Here is a 20310-nt window from a genome sequence, read left to right as displayed (position 1 = left end):
CACCTTGGTATCCTAAGGCAGACAGACCCAGTCTTGAGAATCAGCGCAAACGGAAATCGAACCCGAATGCCTCCATAGGTTGGTATGACCGCAGTGCGAAGGTCCAACAAGCTGAAAAATACAGACAGGGCCCGAATGCCTCCAAAGGTTGGTATGACCGCAGTGCGAAGGTCCAACAAGCTGAAAAATACAGACAGGGCGCTTGTGTCAACCGTGGAGCCATGATTCATGATAGTCTTGCACGGAACGGCCACGCTCGCAGGGCACAAAATGGTCAAAACAAGCAGATGAATAGATGGAAGCTTTTTTGAGTTGGTACTCAAATGGAAACCGCGATCGGTGGAATGGGTATGATACATCCAATTCTGTAATTCGTATGAGGCCCTAGAGATGAGGCGAGAAGAAGCTTTGTTCGAGAAGAGAAAACCTTGGCAATGTGGGATAGAAACAAGCTGTTAAAACCTGAACATGAAGCTTCTTGAAAAAGCATTGAAGAGAGGAGAAAGATGAAAGGAAGCGGAAGTACATACATGACAAGTTACGGTGGAGGACATGGATACTTCCAGTTCAAAGGTCGCCATGGTTTTGTCACATCCATTGGTGCAACGATATAGACAAAATTGCCATCCAATTCCTCACCTTGTGTGCACAAAATAAGCTCAGCAAATGCATGAAAGGGATAGACATTGTAACATGTATATCTGCAGCGAGATCTTATTCTTTTAAATATGATTATGATATTTACATGAGAGGAACCAACAAGGTGAATTAACCAGTTTATATGTACATCGGTTGAAAACCGTTCGTTAAAAGTTCATATATTCAATTTTGATCCACTGTTCAGATTTAAGGGAATAATTCAGTAAAAGTAAGGGTACCCGCCAATTTGAAGGCAACATAATATACCAGGCATTCTTCAGGCAAAAACAAAAACAAAAACTAGATGATACCTCAGAAGTAGAAATGTCCAACCTCATCTTGAGCATGATTGATCAAAGGTTATGGGCAAGCAGGGGCAATGTCCAGGCTTTAAACAAAAATTGCTTATTACCAGTAAATTGTCTGCATGTCGCTGCTTCCCACCAACAAGAACCTCAAAACGCTTTATAAACTGAGAGAGAGAGAGAGAGAGAGAGAGAGAAAGAGAGAGATCAAAGTGATTTGCCTTTCAAGTGGCCTGACTAGCAGGCAAAAGTCAATTTATTTCCAGCTACATTTTGCATAGACTTGTTCAGATACCGATCGGTATCTGACAATCTCGACCGGTATGTACATGTTTTATGTATATTAAAAACTGAAGTGGAAAACTTTGGTGCCTAGTTTACTTGGCAGTTCTCATCAGCTCACCACCAAAGCCAGGTCTCTGCATTAAGGCAAAAGAAAATCATGTTAGTAGGGCAAAAAATGACATGCAATAGTGGATCAAAGAAAGACACAAATACTAATAGCTGTACCTGCATCTCGAGTTCTGCACTCTCGAGGACGCAGATCGCATTGTTGAAGAAGACGAGATGCCATTCTGGTCGTGCGCTCCTGCTGGCTTTCGTACGGTGACTCACGGCCGGAGTCGGGATACATGTGGCGCCCCGGCCACCATAAACCTGTTGTAGAGCACGGCATCGATCCTCGGAGGAGATGCGCTGCAAATTCTGGCAGCATCGCTGGCTGGGTTGACTGGTGCGTTCACGTTGCTGCCCACCGCGCTGCTCCATGAAGTCGTCACAAGCCTGGAGGCGCATACGCCACTCGCTTTCGCGACTGTCGGCAGCAGTACTGCTTACTGCCAGCAGGGCCAGCAGCGCCAAAACCACGATCATCATTTTGTAGGCCATGCTTGGCGTAGGCTAGTGCAAGCTGGAGAGTGCGGGCTGAGAGAAATGGTGGCAGGAGGTGCGGTATTTATAGAATCGACAAGGAGTAGTGAGCAATTGGCATGCATGCGTGCAGCGGGCCGCCGATTGGCCCTGCGTCGTCGAGTTTCTGCGTGGGCATAAACCTTCTAAACCGCGTCTGCACTCTCCTAAATTTAGAATCGGTGAGCACTGAGCAGAGGATGCTCACGGATTCATAACTAGTCTTGCTTGGTGCGCCTTGCTATACAGCATCTAATAGGACATATACAAATTGACATTTAGAATCTAGCACTGAAAAGAACAAGAGCATTAATAATTTGGCACCCACGGCCGTGCATATACATTTAAAGAATGCTATAACGTTTAAGAAAGTTAAGTGCATCAATTATTAGTGATACACCATATGCATTCATTACTAGTGTATTCACTACTGTAATACATCACATGCATTGGCTAGCAACCATATGCAAAGAGTTGTGTGTGTAACTAACATATATAGATGTTGATCGACATCGAGTGTATAGTTTTGAAAACGAGAATGAGGTGCTTTACTGACCTGCAATGTTGTACTGCTGCTTTTCAATTGTCCAATCTACAAGCCGATATTTGAGTCAAGCTACAAAAAAGCAATGTGAATAGTTTCACATATTGTCTTGCAATGAAACGCCACGGACTGAAAGTGCAAAGTATATAGTGCATCTCATACAGAGGTGCCATACAAAAGTATGGTGGAGAGCTGGCATCGTGGTCTCTCCAGAAAACTATAAGAAACGGAAGCCGTGCCCTACCCCGTAGCGTTTATGTGTTGCGCCTAGAAAACGCATGCGCATGGGGAATTGGATGCAAATAACGGACCTTACAGTGTTGTCGAGCTAGGATTGCGCTTGTGCATTTGGAACATGCAGTGTTGTGAATACATGTGTCCTCCCTGCCATACACAAAACACGCATATGTAAATTTATGTTTTATGTCCTCTGATTAGTATTACCTTCTCTCTCTCTCTCTCTCTCTCTCTCTCTCTCTCTGCTTAGCTCATCAATTCTGTCTTCTTGTCCCTTTGTTGACTAACTCGCGTTATGAATCGTGCTTCCTAACTGCACATGATAATGGGTATCTTGAGGTTGGCATCCCTATAGCGGAAGGCACCATATTCAATCCGCTCATATCTGGCGAACTACTATTACGTGACGCTCATGGGCATTAGTACGGGTGGCGTTCCACTCAATATCATTCAACTTCAAAACAGAGCCAAAAAGTGATGGAGACGTTGTCATATTTAGCAATTATGAAGCCCATACTACCTTGCATTTAGCTGCCTACTAGGGATTGTGGCAAGCTATGACAAACGAAAACTTGTAAATGCCCCATGTTATACTTCTCAATACATCAACATGCGGTTCAAGGCAACATGATGCCGAATTTGTCAGTCGGTTTGATGTATGTTATTTCCAAGGGGTTTGAATCGGGGTCTCAATCAAGTAGCAATTCTCTTCAACACCACCCGAAGATGAGGGTATAATGAGTGTGTTTTTGTGGCCATAGAGACGGTATACTCAAGATCATCAGCAACAACTATAAAAGGTCTATTGATGCCTTTGACAATGATCTCTCTTTCAAGAGCAATGGATTTGTTTTCTGCATTGAGCGTCCTCTTAGTTTCCAGTTTTTTGCACTAGTTACTAAGCCTTGTTTCTCGTCGCATGCAAATAACTAAGTCTGCTTAGTACAACTATGTATGCCATGGACAACTATGCCGACTTTGGCATAGTTGCAAAACGTGAACAAGAATGATTTTAATGCGCGACTGCCAAGCAGAGTTACTCCAGCTTTTCCTCGAAGCGCTAGAGTGCAGATTCCATAGCACGCTCGCCACGTAGGGCATGCAACAACATCCAACTTTATGTCTACGCTTAGGTATCATCAAATTCTATCGGGTCACCGGCGAGTCACTGCCCTGCAACCTCCAGCTGTCAGTGCTACAGGTACCATCAGCTCTCGTGTGACCACACCCTTATATGCTAAGCCAGTAAGATATGCAAAGAAATCTGACTCATCTCTACAAGAAAACCGTGATAAGATGCACCATCATGAGGAATGTATTTGCAGAAGAGGGCGCTGGGCTCCCAACATATATGATATATTGAGTGTTTAACTAAATAAAATAATTTTTGAATCTTGAGGTTGCAAAATGCGTTCAACAGTAGACAAACTCTGTACAATCCTCTTAACGCTGAAATTGGCTCTCCACTTAGACAATATATTAACAACAATATGTCCCGCGCTGTGGAATGTTAATTCGTTGTTGGCACTCGGCGTGTTTGGAATACTATGGCTGCTATATGGAGTTTTTACCTCGGCCGCTTGCTGCACAAAGGACCTTTGAGAAGATGTGAATAGATTTTCACTGCTCGCCCTAGATCAATAGATTTCCTTGAAGGGAAAATGAGGGTTTGTGTTGGCTACAATACCAAATTGATGCCTTTCATCTGCAGCCATCTGAACTTGATCCGATAGCTGCTGCATACATGGACCTTTGCTCATAGGATATGCCACCAAATCGTGGTGATTGGCAAGAAGGGAGCTCTGAAGTAGTAACCTCTATGTTTTCAAATCCACACCATAAGCATTCCCTGCCTCATTTGCAACTGCCGAAGAGAAATGCTACAGTATACTGTTGTTGCTATTCTCAACTGCATCCGCATTGGCTGCCGCTTGCATGTGGTTTAGCAAAAATATCTCTTTACATATTGTCTGTAAGGTTTTTGCTATCCCCACCCAGTAGTGAGCCGCTGTTGGAGGCTAATAGATACTCACATATTGGTATGCCTATCTCCAAAAATGCCATTACTCCTCAGTCCGTGTTCTCAGCTTCTCCAACATCAAATCTCTTTGTGTGGAATAAAGAATTAGCTTCCGCTTCTGTTCTTTGTATATATTTTTTGAGGGCAGCGTAGACACCTGCATGATTGACTACTTGACTTCCGTTGCAATGTTTTTGTATCTCCTTGCAGCTACACATTAACCAACTCCTGCAGACACCATATTCTGTGTTGAATTGGTCACAAGAGATGTTTTTCTTTCTCTGCAGATCGTTCTGAAATGCTTCTATCAAATTTTCAGATAGACTATCAAAAGAGCTGTACTGTTACGAGACTGGGCACCCTCCTGTTGTAGTGGTTTAGCTGGTGAAAGCATGTTAACCTATCATGTTTTTTCATGTCCCGAAAAATGCTAACTAGCACAAGTTTGACATATGCTAACTAGTACAATAACTTGAGCTACATCTCCAAGATCTATGACATATGATATATCAATAGAAAGCACTTGAAACAAAGAATCCAAATGTACAACCTCTGACAAATTTTGATATTATTTGTAAAAAATTTACCGGACGCCCAACTTTTCGAGGATGTGCTAACTTGAAACTGCTAACTAGCACAAAAAGCGCGACAGGTTAACATGCTCAACATAATTGGGATAGCTGGCGTAATGGTTAATTATGCGCTGTCTATTTATTTTACTAATTGAGTTGATGATGATTTTGTAGAGTGGAATGCGGGAGTTGATGAAGAGGCGACGGCAATTACTCTTGGCCATGTTATATTTGCGCAGTATCTTAGAACATCATTTCAATAAGCCACTATGGCTCTGTAAATAGTTGTAGTGGGAACTCCCCTTATGGGTCATGCAAGAACTAATGAGCTTCGCTCATTTACAAAAGTGAAGCTCTGCTAAAAGTGCAACCAGCTAGCACTGAAGACACTGGCTTAATTACTTCAGGATAACATCCATCATAAGGTTCGGTGTGATTGATCCTGATAATCTTTTCACCCTTGTCCAATTTGACGTTTACTCTTTCCATTTTTTCGCCTCTTTGCATCACAAACAGCCTTATAGCATCAACAAAGAAATGTGTTGAACGGGCTAGCAAAGGCAATGAGCTTTGGTGATTTGGATACAGATCAAGCCAATTGATCATCAATCAAAATATGATATTTTCTGCTTCAAGAGCACTAGTAGAGTTGATTGCACGAAATATATGATCTTTGAGAGTGCTCATCACGTCGGCAAGCATCCGAAGTACTCTCCAGCTTCATGATCTACGAAATATAACCAGGGTTTGAAAGGTCTCCGATACTCCTTTCGGGTTCATTTTGGCTTGCTGCTACACAGACATACTGCGCGGAAAAGAATTGGTGTGAATCTTGAGAATTAGGCATGCGACCTGCTGCATATCACTTCCATGAACATTGAAGAATGACCTAGGGCACACGGTTGTTGAATTTGCATGAGCTATACTTGGAGCGGCATAATTTTGGCCATAACTAGTTGCGCTTGCAGAAACGAGCTGCGTAAGGTAGTTGAAGCTGGACATACTGTTCAACTAGCCACTGGGTCTTGCTGCACACAAAGCTGCTATGATCGCTACGCGGGGAAGGCACAGAGGCTTCACTGCAAAAGAAGGTTGATTCCAATATGCCAATGGGGCAAACAGTGACATTGTCAACCTCATATTGCTGGAATGAATAGGGAGGAGCTTGGCTGACAGAGTCTATGCTACTGAAGAATGCTCTCCCATGTCGACAAGGTAAGATTTTCTTCGTGGCTCTTTCCTTTCATGTGAACAGGTATGAGGTGCCAGTACAACAGCTAGCTGAGCGTTTCCACTTCCAACACCATAGATGGGCCCGTTGCCACTCCCAACACTATAGATCAGAGGATGAGTCGAAGGTAATAGGATCCGCGTTTGATGGTTCCATTAAAGCTCTGCGCGAGCAAGTACTTAAAATTTTTGTCTCCATTGCTTTCTCTTATATGACCTCATATGCGAGTAGAAGCGGCTCAACCTGCTCAAAGCGTGGTTAGGGGCATTAATCAGCTACTAATTAACCTCCTAATAAGTTTCTTAAGTGTAGAATAAATGCGAGCGATTTTGGAGCATAGAAGAAAAGCATGGAAAGAGAAGGGTTATCTGTTCCAACAAATGCTTGTCATCTTCCTATCTTACTGCAATACTAGCTAGAAAGAAGTCGCAGCCTCCTGTAGCAATTGCTCTTGTGAGTATGTGTGTGCAAAATTTTAACGTGTTGGAATGATGGCTTTGGTTGAAAGGAGTAGCGTCAAAAGATGGTACTGGCTTTATAGCCTTCTCTCTCTCTCTCTCTCTCTCTCTCTCTCTCTCTCTCTCTCTCTCTCTCTCTCTCTCTCTCTTTATCAAACAGTGGCCAGAGACAAAGATCCTAGTTGCTTCTGGAAACCTGTGAACTACGGCCAAAGGATTGTGGGCCGTAGATTTGGGTGGCGGCACTGAAAGTTGGTTGTCCTCGCTTTGCATACATGCTTTAAGTAAATTAGGGCCCCCATGCTTCAAAACACACACGCATAGCGAAGTGGTTAGGGTGTGTGCCTCTCTCTCTCTCTCAATGCAATTGGAGAGATACCCTCACTCTTCATCTACTGAAAACAACCCAAAGATTCTTGGCCCTGTTGTTGGACATATCCTACAATCAATGCACTCTTGCGAGTCCCCTTTGTAGTAGAAACCAGCCCAGAGCTTCTTGAGCCTATTGTTGGACATATCTTGCAATCAATGCATCCCATGTCCTCCCAAGTCCACATGAGGCTACGTGATCGAAGCAGATGAGTAACAAAGAGGCGAGGTCGGAACCTCTCTCTCTCTCTCTCTCTCTCTCTCTCTCTCTCTCTCTCTCTCTCTCTCTCTCTCTCCCTCCCCTTTTGAGAAAGCGCAAAAAGCGCCTAAGGAATTGTCAATCACGAATGTCATCTCGTTGAGTGCATTGATTGCGTCATATGCCCATGAAAGGTGGTCTGAAGCAAGGGCATCCCTCTAGATGCATTTACCTATGCTTGAGGATCTTCGTATTTGGATTATCGTCATTCGGTATGCATTGATTGCAGCATATGTCCAAGAGAGGCAAGGACAAGAAGTTGTGCACTGTTTTAGTGGATGTGAGGCCCTCCAAATGCAATCACCTATGTTGTTTTTGGGAATGCATTGGCCGACATCTACGCTTAAGGGAAAAAGTTGCTTGAGGAGCTATTCGTCTAGAATGTCATATGTTGGAGTACATTGATTGTGGGCTGTGACATAGGGAGGAAGTTGTGGGCTATTTTCAAAACGGATGCGAAGAAAGTAAATGAGAAAGCGCAAAAAGCACTCAAGGAGCTGTCAGTCAAGATTGCCATCTCCTTGAGTGCTTTGATTGCGGCATATGCCTATGAGAGGTAGGGCAAGGAAGCAACAGGCTGTTTTCAGCGGGTCCAAAGCAAGAGCATCCCTTTGGGTGAAATTACCTATGCTTGAGGAGGTTGCTTTCCGGATCATCGTCCGTCGATACGCATTGATTGCGGCATGTGTCCAAGAGGGGCAAGGCCAAGAAGTTGTGGGCTGTTTTAGTGGATGCAGAGCCCTCCAAATGCAATCACCTATGATGTTTTTGGGACTCCGTTGGTCAACATCTATGCTGAAGGGAAAAAGTTGCTTGAGGAGCTTCCAGTCTAGAATCTCATCTCTTGGAGTGCATTGATTGTGGGCTTGGCATAGTTCCAGGAAGGGCACGGGGAGGAAGTTGTGGGCTGTTTTCAAAACAGATGCGAAGCAAGTTCATGAGAAAGCACAGAAAGTGCTTAAGGAGCTATCAGTCAAGAATGTCATCTTCTTGAGTTCATTGATTGTGGCATATGCCCATGAAAGGTAGGGCAAGGAAGCAATAGGCTGTTTTCAGCAAGTCTGAAGCAAGGGCATCTCTATGGATGCAATTACCTATGATTCAAGAGCTTGCTGTTCGGATTATCGTCCGTCGATACGCATTGATTGCGGCATATGTCCAAGAGGGTCAAAGCCAAGAAGTTGTGGGCTGTTTTTAGTGGATGCGAAGCAAATGTGTTCCTCCAAATGCAATCATGTCTGTTGTTTTTGGGAATGCGTTGGTCGACATCTACGCTTAAGGGAAAAAGTTTCTTGAGGAGTTTCGAGTCTGAAACGTCACTTCTTGAGTGAATTCATTGTGACATAGTTCCAAGAAGGCAAGGGGAAGGAAGTCGTTTGCCGGATATTCCGAACTTGGGTATGTCCAAGAAGGTCTGGATTGTTTTTGGCGGATGTGAAGCAAGGGTGTCTCTTCACATGCAATTACGATTGCTTGCATCTTGAAGGCAAGGGTCATCTTGAGGGCAAGGGTCAACTCTGGGCTATTTTTAACAAATGTAGAGAAAAGGCATCTCTTAAATGCAATCATCTATGTTGTTTTTGGGAATGCGTTGGTGGACATCTACACTTAAGGGAAAAAGTTGCTTGAGGAGCTTTGCGTTTTCTCAAGTACACATTTTGTGTACATGCACTTGCTTTGTATCCATTTTGGAAACATCCCACAACTTCCTCCCCCGGAGCCCTTCTTGGAACTATTGCACAACCCACAATCAATGCACTCGAAGAGATGACATTCCAGACTGCAAGCTCCTCAAGAAACTTTTTCCTTAAGTGTTGATGTCAACCAATGCATTACCAAAAACAACATAGGCGATTGCATTTGGAGGAACACGCTTGCTTTGCATCCACTAAAACAACCCACAATTGCTTGGCCTTGCCCCTCTTGGACATATGCAGTAGTCAATGTGTATCAGCGGACAATGATCCGGACAGCAAGCTCCTCAAGCATAGGTAATTGCACCCAGAGGGATTCCCTTGCTTCGGACCTGCTGAAAACAACCTATTGCTTCCTTGCCCTACCTTTCATGGTCATATGCCGCAATCAATGCACTCAAGAAGATGATATTCTCAATTGACACCACCTTAAGTGCTTTTTGTGCTTTCTCAAGCACACCACATTAATGCACTCCAACAGATGACGTTCCAAACTAGAGCCTCCTCAACATTTTTCCTTCAAGCGTTGATGTCGAATCTAGAGGTATTCCCTTGCTTTGTACCCGCTCAATGCACTCAAGGAGATGACATTCTTGACTAAGAAATCCTAAAGAGCTTGTTGTGCTTTCTCAAGTCCATCACATTTTGCGTACATGCACTTGCTTTGTATCCATTTTAAAAGGGTAGGGCAAGGAAGCAATAGGATTTTTTCAGTAGGTCCGAAGCAAGGACATCCCTCTAGATGCAATCACCTATGCTTGAGGAGTTTGCTGTTAGGATCATCGTCCGTCGATACGCATTGAGTGCGACATATGTCCAAGAGGGTCAAGGCCCAAGAAGTTGTGGGTTGTTTTTAGTGGATGTGAAGCAAGTTGTTCCTCCAAATGTAATCACCTATGCTGTTTTTGGGAATGTGTTTGTTGACATCTTTGTATGATTGGGTGCTTCCCTCTTAGTGAGGTGTGGACCTCGGGGTTCTACAGTATATGGACCATGCAAGACAGATCCACAGAGAGCCACAACCACTTGCGATTGTGTGTGTGTGTGTGTGTGTGTGTGTGTGTGAGTGAGAGAGAGAGAGAGAGAGAGAGGAGAGAGAAGAGAGAGAGAGAGAGAGAGAGGGAGAGCCCTTTTTGACACGATTGGAAGTTGCATTCTTCATGAGGTGTAGGCCTTGGTGATTTACAGATGACAACCTGTACACGGACATCCAAGATTCTGTGTGTGTGTGTGTGTGTGTGTGTGTGTGTGTGTGTGTGTGTGTGTGAGTGAGAGAGAGAGAGAGAGAGAGAGAGAGAGAGAGAGAGAGAGAGAGAGAGAGACGTTCTGAGGTTTGGAGTCTGCAACAAAGGCCTTGAAAATTGTGTACAATGGATTCCCCCAACTTTCCAAATAGCTCAGTTCTCTCTCTCTCCCCCCCCCCCCCCCCCCCCCCCCCCCCCTTCTTATCGATGTCCATTTTGACCACCCGATTGGCATCCCGCATCAGAGTCGGTGCTTGAAAGATACATAAGTTTAGTGTGATGATTCCACCTGCAGTTAGCCAGTGTTTGGAAAAAACCATTACTTATGTGCTTTATTAGGTTACTCTAGCCGATTGCACATGCAGATCTGTAACCTCCTCTAAAGTATGTTGTGATGCCTGCTCATTTGAACATTAGGAAGAGGATGGGGTGTTGGAGGGCCTCTTTATTTGCCATGAGCTTATGGAGGTGATTAACATTTTGACGAGTAGGTGTATGCCATGTGTGCAAGAATGGTGGGTGTGTAAGAGATGTGTTAGAGTGGTCAAAGGATGCACTTTCCCCCAAGAAAGGAGGTGGACAATTTTACGATTTTCGGCCCCACATATGATCTCCAATTTGAGCGGAGATCATAGATTTGCAATCTACACTTTGAGCTCTTTCCATAGATATGCTACATGATATGGTTTTACCCGCTAGATTTTAAATTCCATTTTGGGGGGGACTTTGAATTCAAATAAACTAGCCGTTTTGCCTATTTGAATTCAAAATATTTCCTTTGATTACTTTCTCAATACTTAAGGTTTGACTTCCTAAACTGCCAAATAAAGAGGCCCTCCTAGACCCCACTCTCTTCCTAATGATGCCACATATGTAGTCAAAAGAAATCAGTGATCTCCCTTTGTGAGTGTCTCCTACTGTCTCGTCTCCTCAAGAGGCTCTCCCTCCGTCTGCGCAGCTCCAATAAAAATAGCCCAAGACATGTCTGATCCTGTTATCTCATAACTTTGTCCAGTGGTCCAAAACCTCTCTGGATAGGCAGTGGAAGCAAGGGGTTTGAGAGTATGAGGGGCCATGTCGTCGCCAAAGGCGGCGCCATTTTACTAGTACTTTTAAAATTCACCAGACATACTACTTTCAAATTTCAAAACTTGCCCTTATATTGGGAAGATTCCTCCCCTTATGCCAAGGCTGGCACCCTGGAGTCTCGTAATTACCTCGTACCTTCTTGGTATGCTGCCTGTAGCCTCACATCAACTGTTGCGCACCATCGCCACTGCCTCATTCTTCATTGCCAAAGGTATAAATTGAGGTTCGTTTTTTTTAACATTTTTCTCGAGCCGGTACCTCCTACTTACCCAATGAAGAGGAACATATATTTTTCACATGGCTAGGATACCTTTTCTATCTTAAATGGCTTATGAAAGATACTCTTATGACTCATGGTAGAGACATTGCTTCCATCATGACATCGTTAATAGGTTGCAAAACTTGCCCCAACTATGTAGGGGAGCATAGTTCAAGTTTGTACATGGCTGGGATACCATTGCTATGTTTGGATGACCCATAAGAGATGCGAATACGATGTATGGTGTATTGCACCTTGTTTTCCTTAGACCATGTCAAACAAGGACCTATCCAATCTTCAATACCAAGGCTATGCATAAACCTACTCATTTGTGTGGCTGAAAATGAAGAATTGAATATATAATTTTGTAATGTAAATAAGAATAAGAAACTTGCATCTAACAAGTTGTCATCAGCATCATGAAGACTAAGGTTCAAAAATGTTTCCATTAGAGTAGCAAAATGTTTGCAATAAACAAGTTTTCTTCACTACAAAATAATCATGACGAATAAGACTCAAAAAGTTTCTCCTATGGAGTAGCATCCTTGCTATAAAAAATATATATATATATATATATATAGAATTTGCTCATTTAAATAATGATGTGAGGGAGATCTCAAATAGTGGATCTCTACTAAAACATAATTCAAGTATGTGTGGCCGAATTTTGGAAAAAGAAAAGAACATGCGAATCTTTTCAGATGCGATGAGTAAGGTGTCGCGAGAAGCAAGAAGGCGGGGACGAAGCAGGAGGCAGACAGGGAAGAAGCGAGAGGCCATGTGGGCGGAGGCAAACCAGGTGTGAGAGTGTTGGAGAAGATGGACGATGGGGGAGCAAACAACAATTTATTTTTTCTTAAAGCTAAATTGCATCGAGAGAGAAACGAGGCAGTGTGGCTGTGTCATAAATTCTAATATCTAACCAACCCAAATGATTTTTCATATTAAATTGATCATTTAATGTGGGAGAATAATTAGGAACAAGGGTTAGAATATAGACATGTGCTTATGGATCTATCTCAACATAGGGCCAAGGTTAAAGGGGTCCAAATGAGAGATGATCTGTCAAAGAGCAAGGCTAGCTAATGGAGCTTAAAGACCTTAGGGTTAGCTTCATTAAATACCTCCAATGGTTAGTGTTAAAATTCCTTTGACCTTAGGCAAGCTAGGGTTGTGCTTGAGGTGGGAACCTAGCCCAAGCTTGAGGTGCTTGTCGTGCTTGCACCTGACTAAGGTGCTTCATAGTTAAGGTGCTTGAGGGGTAAAGGTGTTCAAAAGTCAAAACACATCCCTACTCATGAGGGGACTAGCCCTCATTGTAGGAGCTAGAGAGAGAACACACACACCCTCACACAAGGCAAGCTTGGTATAAAGAAAGCAACTAGGACACTTGTGAAGCTCCTCTTCATGTTGCCCTCATGGTGTGCCTAAAGCCTATTGGTTGGCCTCCCAAGGGGTCCAATGATAATTTAGTTAATTTAATAAATTGTTTATGCATTTATCAGGTCCTCTCTCTCAAAGGGGAAAGGGGGACACTTGTCCCAAGGCTAGCATGCTTGCTTGATATGCACTCTGCATGTGATTGGCCAGGCTTGTAGGGGTCCAAGGAGTTTCCATCTTGAGCTAGAAGAGAGGGTCGACCAGAGCAAGGAGGGGGCTACCTTGGGGGGTATACTCTCTCCCCCCCCCCTCTCCACTCTCTCTCTCTCTCTCTCTCTCTCTTCTCTCTCTCTCTCTCTCTCTCACACACACACACACACACACACACACACACACACACACACATTGTGTGAAATGCAAAGTGCAAGAGGTCCATCTCCTTCTCCAAGCTTGTAGGAAAGTTGAGAGCCTACACCCACACTCTAGGCTATGGAGTGCAAATTTAACCAAGAGCCATGCTCCAATGCTTAATCTTTCCATCTTCTCCATCTTCATTACTATGCTATTATGTATACTAAGCAAGAAGAGTGAAGATAAGCAAGGAACTACTTATTTCTCCTATGAATGTTTCTTCTTTCTCTTCCCTACCCTCATTCCCCGCTAGCTCTATTCACCTTTGAAGGTGTTTGAGGCCTTGGGGCTGAGATCGGGGATAATTAATGCTTTCTAGAAATTCTATGTTATGCTCGTGATGCATGAAGCTTCCCTCACGTAAGTCACAAGGAACACAAAGATTGTTGATGGGAGAATCTATAATACAAAAGCCTATTGGAGGGGGGACCGGCTCCACATAAATCCGGTCCTCAACTATTTTCAAGCTCTCTAAACTCTCTCTTGAAAAAGTATTCTTCTTGCCAAGTTAGTTAAGTATCATAGCTATGTTACTACCGCTAATTAAATTCACCCTCTATGTTCTCAAAGTAGTCTCACAAGAATGCTCACTCTAATTCTCCGAATTCCACTATTCTCAAAGCTCATAGTCCATTTCTATTACAGGCTCTCTTGGTGTAGATTGTCGATTGCCAGATTGAACCCCTAAAGGGTGTTGGTTTGATTCACATGAAATAGAGGATCTTTTGGTTCATGCTGAATATAGCAACCCATGGAGGAAGTCGTTATTGAGCTGAAGGAATCTAACCACTAAATGCATATGTAACATTTAATGGCCTAGTAATTTGTGTGTAGCGGAAAATAGCATGAACATAGTGAGCATTTTATTGGAATAGATTTTTAATGAGAATAACAAGAGTGCTTGGGTGGAGAGAGCAACAAAACGTATAACACCTAGTTAGATAGCATGAACAATACTTCAAAAGAGAGAGAAATTAAGCTATTGACAACAGTCGAGGACCGGATCTACATGGAGCCGCGGTCCCCCCTCCAAAAGGCTTTGTATTATGGTTTCTCCCATCAAGAGAGACATTTTACAATCCTTCAATACTAGCTAGTGCAATGAAGATGGAAACTTCAAGCACTAAGCAAAACACTTATAAAACACAACATCAATTCCCTCACGGTCTCAGACCCAAGACCTCACACACCTTCGAAGATGGTGAGAGCTAGCGGGGTATGAGAGTATATTGAGAGGAAGAAGGAGTAGTCTTACGAGAAAGATGTACATATCCTCACTCATATTAACATAGCTTAGCTTAGTAATTAGCATGGTAGAGGAGAGGAGCATGCATTGAAGCTTGGCTCTTGGTTGGATTTGCATCACAAATCCAAGAGTTGTTGGTGTAGGCCTCCCTTCTCACAAGCTTGGAGTAGGTGATAAGCTTTCGATTAAAGCTTAAAAGAGGAGAGAGAGAGAGAGAGAGAGAGAGAGAGAGAGAGAGAGAGAGAGAGAGAGAGAGAGAGAGTCTTCTTACTTCACACATGGACTAGTGTGAGTGTGTATGCAATAATGCGTTGAGAAAATCAGTCCCCCTCTCTCTCTTGGTCGACCCCTCTTGCTATTTGCTCATGCTCACACCCTATTTGACCTCTCCAGGCTTAGACAATGGAATTTCAAGAGCATAAGTGATAACCTTCTGACATGTGTCCCCCTTTTCCCTTTTGTGAGGGATTTAGGTAATTAATTAAAGCAACTAAACTCTCATTGGATCCTTTGTCTCGTGGCTAATAGGAATCAGGCAAGCCATTGGGTTGTTGAATGCTCATTGGACCTCTTGGGAGACTATCCATGGTGAAAATCTGTGATATGAAGAGAGTTTCCATTTGGTGTGCCTTAATAGTCTTTTTGACAGAAATAAAATGTGCTTGCTTGGTAAGCCTATCGACTAATGTCCATATTCTCGTATTCCCATGGATAGACTTGGGTATCCAAAGATAAATCCAAGGATATACTCTCCCATGGTGAATTAGGAATTGGCAATGGCTTGAGTAATCCAGGTTGCTTCCCTTTATCATACTTAGTCTTTTGGCATACCACACATTTTGAAACATACTCTTTTATGTCCACTTTCATGGTAGAAGACCATATTAGGTATTTTGGTAAAAATCTCACATTATGGGAATCTCCAAATCGACCGAATTCATGTAATTTGGGAATTTTCCACTTAAAGTGGGAAAAATTGAGGTGTGTGGCTAGTAAATAAAGTGAAAATCTCATAGGATTGTGGTGTTGATAAACACCAAAAGTCAAGAGGATGTACAACACATGGATTTGAATAATAACTATAAATTACATAAAACAAAGGAAGATACAAAAAAGATTTTGTTTACAAATTGACTAGTATAGTCACAATAGAAGCTCCACATAATTCTACTCCACATTTGATACCATATCTGAACTTTGATCCAAGTGTGGCTGATGTGCACGAGTGAGGCCTTCTTTGGCTTTTAGAGCATGTCTTTCTGGAATCTTTATTCTAGAAAATGGTCCTTCTTTGTTGGGTCTCCAGGACCAAACAATTGCATCTATAGTTTCCCACACTTGTGGGTCCTTATAGTTGACAGCCCAATAACCCTTCCAACAATTACTGTAAGCTTGAGTATCTGTCATCCCACTTTTTCTCGCGCAAGGTGCCCAATATTGAATCAAGAGTTTTCTGTAGTTTGGTGATGTAGGCTCATTATCAATGTCAGATAAAGCCATTGCAAGCCACACTGGATAGATTTCTGTGTCACTCGGAACAAGCATAAGAAAGTCACCTTGGTGCACATCAGACATAGGGTCAAACTCTTCCCTTGGCCTATCTCGTTGAGGCCCACAAAAATGATCGTTCAACTCTTCAAGGCCTAGGAATCTTTCTGCTCCTTGTTGCAAATTCATTGTAGTGCTTTGTAGATGAGAATATTCTTGAGTTTTTGGCCAAAACATTTCATACAAGACTCCCTCTGATATGATTGCTTTTCCAATCTCTTCAATTACCTTACTCCAATAATCTATCACGGGTCTATAATATCGCGGAATACTTGAACCATTCCCTAAATTTTTCCAAAATTTTATATAGTTCTTTAGCCCCAAAATGACTTCTTCGTGGGCCTTGACATACTCCGCCATTTGTACTAGAGGTGGATCTCCATGTGGTAACATTGGCTTGCCTTCTGTGTCTGTTTTCCAAAGGCGAATACTTCCACTCCAACTTGATACACCTACATGTGCCTTATATTGCATCATTGGTGTCTCATCCTGCATAAAGAACCTGAACTGAAGCGGTTTGGAATGTCCAACAAGTATGTCTTGTCCATCACAAAGATAGCCATCACAATATTGCTTGAAATCAGGGATCTTTGTGAGAAAAAATGGAGCTGGAGATGAAGATGAGCTGTTTCGTAATGTATCCATCAAATGTGGCAAAGTATAGGTTTGTGTAACTCTCAACTTCTCTGAAAACCTACTAAACATGGTGTCTATGTCCTCATGTGTATGCCCAACCATTAAAAATCCCAGCTGGATGGTTTTGAAAACACCCCTTGCAACAAGCATTGACAAATAGGCAAATAAGTATCGATTTTTGTTTTCCCCTGCACAATTATCCAATTGTAGCAACAAGTTCTCTGGCAATCTGCGAAATGTTGACCCCAATTCCTCTTCTGCAATTTCTGACGACTGCACAATGGGCTCTTTTCCATCACTCAAGTTATGGTAGTCCAAAGCATCCCTTGAGTTCAAAGCATGTAGTAGTGAAATATTGCTCCTTGGAAGTCCATTTGTTACTAGATCACCAAGAGGATGCTTATCTATCCTCTCGAGGTTATGTAAACAATTAGCAATTGAGCCAATTGTAAGATTTGGATCAGCTGGCCACAAACCATTCAAGACAAAGTGTCCGTAATGACCTTCTCCATGTCCATGAGTGATCATGCCAATCAATGCCACCTGCAGATTATATCCTGAATCCACACCCTTGGGAACAATGCGTAATCTAGGAATGGCAGTCTTCTTTTGATCCATCTTATCATGGATTATGCATACATATTTTTGTGGTTGAGTTTCTGAATACGTGCGCCATGCATAATATAGGCTTCTGCAACTCTTTTGTTGTGCCATGTGAACTTCTCTCTCCCTCAAGAGAAGAGCTCTCTCTTCAAGAGAAGGTTTAGCTTCTAACCTTGCCTTGATTGAGCTACAAATATTGCACTTAGAGAACTCACTCGTCTTTGTTAAAGTGACATGTGGGTACTCTTTGTTCCAAATTCTACCAAAAGAAGATTGGGATAGCTTCTTCTCATAGCCCATTTGGTCAAGTGTCGTGTTGATTTCACATAAAATATCCACTGTGTTTGATGGAATAATCACAATTGAGTCTCTCTTGAGCCATCTAGCAGTGTTCTACTTCTATGTGGCATCTTCTCAGAGTTATTTTCCACAAACTCGTTTAGTAGTGCTCTTGCTAAACTAGTATGTTGAAGTCCCCTTCTCAATGTACATGTGTTCCCATGTACATATTGGCGCACACCATTTTCAAAGTTCTCCTTGTATCGATAAAATGATGTCTTTGGTATTCCATGTAGCTCATACCATGCTCTACAAAAAACAATAGAGCCATTTAGCCTGAATTGGTATCGTGACTTCTCATCTTTCTGATAACATATAGAAAGAACATCATAAACATAATTAGTGCGTGATTTTTGAGACTCTCCCCAAAATTGTTGTCGTAACCTTGTCACCATATCACGATCTGCAAATTGGCAGCATTTTTGTGCACAACAATCAATGCATGATACCCTTTGAATTGATTTGTTTGAAAGGTAAAAAGTCAAAGCTGGTGCTGCTTTTGATTTTTGAGTCCTGTTCATGAAAGTGTATCGTCTCTTCCTTGACAACTGGACAACATTACTCCCATCAAGTTTTTTTCCAACATTGCCATCGTTGGATACATCCTCATATGTAGCATGCATGCCATCAACAGGAACAAAGCGTTGTAATGGGCTCCCATTCAACATTGTTGTCTGCTTGATGGGCCACTTTAGCAAAGTGATGCTACCCACTTCAACCACATCATGAATGCTTGCATTTTCTCTTTCAATACCCACACCCACACAATCAGGACCAAGTTCCTGAAAGTTGAAATAATCATGTGGAAATACATATAAGATGGTCCCTTCATTCATGGTTTGCATCATTGTGTCATCTTTTAAAAGGACCCTCTGATTTCTCCAAGACTCTCGAATCATTGCTTCAAATTCTGGGCTTGTCATAGGTATTGCATCTGTAACTAGAGGATCAGAATGATCATGTTCTTCATCACCATTGTAGCTTTCGTGTGGATCAATTAAGTTCCCATTTAATACAAAAGATTGCAAAAGAAGCTTTGACCATCGAACAACACTCCATAATGAGCCTTGGAGAGATGAAGTATCCATTGTAGGAAAAGGTAGGACCACATCCTTCAAGCATTCCTCCAGTAGTACGGAGACATTTCCCAGCCCTATCTTTGTACCACCACAAGTGGAATCTGGATCTGTTCTACACACACAACCAATACCAACGATTTCATTGTCAAGTATCATATGTACTTTCTCCCCAGATTCGAAGTCCATCCTGTAAGTAAAAAGATTACATTGTTAAATCCATAGTTATAGAAAAATACTCTTCAAACCAAAAATCATGCTACAACATGAAAAAGGTTTGCATAGGCTGGACCAGTGGTGAACCTTGAGACCAAATCCTCCTTGCTATATTAATGGAAGCAAGGTTGGACAAGTGGTGGACCTTGAAACCAAAGCCTCTTTGCTATATGAGAGCATAGGTTGGACAAGTGGTGGACCTAGTTGTAATACCCACTGCCACCTATCAACTACTATAGGACTATGCTTTCCAATGTCCAAGTATCCCTTGAGTCTTTCAAGAATGAACACGTGGTGGACCTTGAAACAAAAATCCCCTTTCTATATCAGAGCATAGCTTGGACAAGTGGTGGACCTAGTTATAATGCCCAATATCCAAGGTGAAATACCTTAGGACTTTGCTACCTTGCTTGCCAATGTTTACGTAGCCCCTCATTTCTTTAATGGAAGTAAGGTTGGACAAGTGGTGGACCTTGAAACCAAAGCCTCTTTGCTATATAAGAGCATAGGTTGGACCTAGTTTTAATACCCACTGCCACCTATCAACTACTATAAGACTATGCTTTCCAATGTCCAAGTATCCCTTGAGTCTTTCAAGGTTGAACGCGTGGTGGACCTTGAAACAAAAATCCCCTTTCTATATTAGAAAGGTTGAACACATGGTGGACCTTGAAACAAAAATCCCCTTTCTTTATCAGAGCATAGCTTGGACAAGTGGTGGACCTAGTTATAATGCCCAATATCCAAGGTGAAATACCTTAGGACTTTGCTACCTTGCTTGCCAATGTTTACGTAGCCCCTCATTTCTTTAATGGAAGTAAGGTTGGACAAGTGGTGGACCTTGAAACCAAAGCCTCTTTGCTATATAAGAGCATAGGTTGGACCTAGTTTTAATACCCACTGCCACCTATCAACTACTATAAGACTATGCTTTCCAATGTCCAAGTATCCCTTGAGTCTTTCAAGGTTGAACACGTGGTGGACCTTGAAACAAAAATCCCCTTTCTATATTAGAAAGGTTGAACA

At 42.5% G+C, this 20310-nt stretch overlaps 1 pseudogene across 1 annotated transcript; it reads right to left on the bottom strand.

Annotated features, from left to right (window-relative positions):
• Window positions 1-1160: 1160 nt before the first annotated feature.
• Window positions 1161-1894, bottom strand: LOC147459966 (uncharacterized; annotated as a pseudogene). The gene is made up of 2 exons (XR_015187741.1): window positions 1455-1894; window positions 1161-1363 (listed from the first exon to the last, which is right to left on the bottom strand). The product of XR_015187741.1 is annotated as an uncharacterized LOC147459966 (transcript).
• Between the last annotated feature and the right edge of the window lie 18416 nt (window positions 1895-20310).

The sequence above is a fragment of the Adiantum capillus-veneris genome, chromosome 4, assembly GCF_014529385.1.
Source record: "Adiantum capillus-veneris isolate H3 chromosome 4, ASM1452938v2, whole genome shotgun sequence".
NCBI lineage: Eukaryota > Viridiplantae > Streptophyta > Polypodiopsida > Polypodiales > Pteridaceae > Adiantum > Adiantum capillus-veneris.
The sequence above is the reverse complement of the archived record's forward strand: the minus strand, read 5'-3'. Positions and strand labels throughout refer to the sequence as shown.